The sequence below is a fragment of the Triticum dicoccoides genome, chromosome 4A (assembly GCF_002162155.2).
Source record: "Triticum dicoccoides isolate Atlit2015 ecotype Zavitan chromosome 4A, WEW_v2.0, whole genome shotgun sequence".
Taxonomy (NCBI): Eukaryota; Viridiplantae; Streptophyta; class Magnoliopsida; order Poales; family Poaceae; genus Triticum; species Triticum dicoccoides.
The window spans coordinates 642,342,447-642,345,609 of NC_041386.1; positions in this window are offsets into that span (position 1 = coordinate 642,342,447).

The following is a 3,163-nucleotide window of genomic DNA, read 5'->3' on the forward strand; positions in this document are numbered from 1 at the left end:
GGTTAGATGGGATATCCAATAGTGCCAACCGTAACCATCCATGCAAATTAGTAGTAAGGAATGCTCGGCATGCACACCAGATTGCTAGAAATTAGGAACGTCTAGAATGTTGTTGAACAAACAAATCGGGTGCATGTAGTTTTACTTGGCCCATCGGGTGCATGGCCCTTTTTTAAATTTTTTTGTCTTTTTCTCAGGGATGGATACGAAGTCCAGCATGTTCTGAGTATACACATACCTAATTTTTTTTAGTTGGCACATACCCAGATTTTTAGAGTATATGGCATCTTTGTTTTTGTCGGAGTATATACTTCTTAACTTGTTTAAACTAAAATATACCACATTAGGCTAAGAGGATATATGCAGCATTTTTTTGATAGAGTATATACTGCTTTTTGCACACATGGTGTATATGCTACTTGCCTGCGAACGAGTATATAAGACTTCTCATGATGTACTATATACCACTTTTTTATAGATTATATACTTGTTGGGAAACAGTGGAGTATATACTTGTTGGGAAATAGTGGAGTATATACTTTTTATGGAGTAAATAGCACTTTTTTGTGATGGAGTATATGTTACCTTTTTGTGTTGGAGTATATACTGACAACAAATGACATATAATTCGTTAACAATGAGGATTAAAGATAAAAAGAGTATGGTGCATTTAGGAAATAAGTGTATAATAAAACAAAGTATAATTTATTCAAAGTAGATTACAAGACAGACTAGCACAATTAATTAAGAAGAATACACCATCAGGGAATAAATGGTTTCTTTACAATGATATTTGTCCACGCAAATAACAAGACTAAAGTTGTGTGAGCATATCACGCTTTGTGCGTGCTTATTACATATGATGGGTAAATCATGTCGCGTCAATTTAGATAGTCATCATGTAGATCGTGTCGTCGGAGTCCATTGAATCAGGGAGGTCTGGCCGCTGCCAGAGAAAACGTGAGTACATCCATATGCGTGGAGCAGAAGCGCCGCCGGCTGGCGTAACCCATCTCACGAGCAATCGATCAAAATGAGCTGTACATCATACATGCATGATATGCAAATTAATAATTAGTATATAAGTAATAGGGAGTGCAGGTAATCTCATTATGGATGCATGCAAATGAATTAGCCGAAGGTCATATGTACCTTGCCGTGATCGATGTCGATTGGAAGAAGATACAAGGGAGCCGCTTCATCTTTCACCACGTTATAGAGTTCAATGGTACAACCAGCAGCACCTCATCTCATTGCCGTCGCCGTTGTGGCCACCACCGTCGCCGCCGCTGCCGTCGTCTTTTATTTAGTTACACGAGGACGTCATAATAGGCTTCCATCCTACAACATATATCAGATAACAAGAGAGCTAGCTTTATTCACATATACGTGCGAGCTGGCTTCATGGACATGTATCTCATTACATATGCAAGGATCAAGATCACTGGTAAGCACCATACCTCGGCTGAGTTTCGGCCGATTCTGACGAGTGGAATGGCCGGTGGAGAGCGCTCGACACCGAGACCTGCTGGGCAGAAACTGGGGCGACGTCGTCTTCATGGATGCAGCATGGCTAGCAGGAGAGGCATGGCCGCCGTCGGTGACGTAGTTACAAGAAATAGATCGATGATCGCAGGAGAGACGCAGGCGCCGTCACGGCCGGCGTGCAGCAAAAGGAATGGATCTATCCAGATTTGCCTTTTTCACGGGAAGTGGGGCGACGTACGTTTTATATCCCTAGGAAAAAGGATTCGGCTCCAACTAATTGCAACTACCAGATAATTATCTAAATTAGTTTTATCGGGAGAGCTAGCTAAACGGGTGTAGCGCGATAGGGAATGGGTACGAGACTGTGGGTCGACTAGTAGGTGGATCGATCTCGGAGTATGTACTCCTAGGAGTACTAACCCATTTTCCTATATATATATTGCTTCTGGTCGTCTGTCATGTCTTTTTCAAGAAAACCCTCTGCCTTTTTCAATAATTAACCCGCAGTTCATCGTTAAGTTAGAACGAACCGTTTTTTGCTGTTTACACAAAAACCTCTGGATTTTACATTAATTAACCCGCAGTCCAGAATTAAGGCATAGTGAGTCGTTTTTTGCAGTTTAATATAAATGCCCCTGATATCTACGGTAATCATAGCGCAGTCTATTAAAAATAAATAAATATTTTCAAATAACCATATCTTTTAAACCTTAACTCCGATTTTAACATGTTATATATGAAATTTGATTAAAAAATATGTAGAATTTGAATATGATGTTATCTTATATTTTAAATATTTTTAAAATTATATTTAGGATACAATGTTAATCAATGGCGCATGATCCGCCTTTATTTCATATCGACGCAGATCAGTATTACAATATGTACAATTGAACGTTAATAATTGGGAAAGATTATAATCCTTGGGTATGTTGTACTTGCACCAGATTCTTTTTTTGTACATGTTTCATGAGATAAGACCTTACGTACATACTTTTTCTTTACAAAATCCGCGCGCGTACTTACCATCGGACTACATTTTTTTTATAGTGAATACACAAACAATTTTTATAGGATGTACATACACTTATCAAATTCATGAATATCAAATACATGAATGTTTATTTCAAAAAATATCCGAACTATTTGTGTGATAGTCATGCACGTTCATAGTGCAACCGATAAATACAATCTTAATTTGTCTTCCATCTGTTGCATGTGATGGTGATACATGTAGGATTTCTAGTATAAACTTAATCTATAGACGCGGCCTCCTTAGTGTCAAACGACACCACAAAGGTACTGACTGAGTGTGGGTGTAGGTGCTTGCCATCAATATGACGAGTCAAAATTAAAATTGAGCCGAAATGATAACGGCTTAGATAAAAAAAATTACTCCCCATTGCAACACACGGGCATATTTGCTAGCATGATTCAATATAACAGATCAAACGACCATCGAAGAAAAGGGTGCGGTTACACATCAGTCGATTGGTTTTTCAAATCCGGCCAGTCGATTCATTCTAGACGTCGGATGGAGATCTAACAGCCCGCGGCCCTTCTTCTTCCTTCTTCTCCCAGCGTTCCACTAGCCGAACAGCTGGCCACCACCATCCGTGGCCGCTGCCCCACCCTCACCGGAACCACCTCGCACTGCCCCGGACATCCCTCTAGC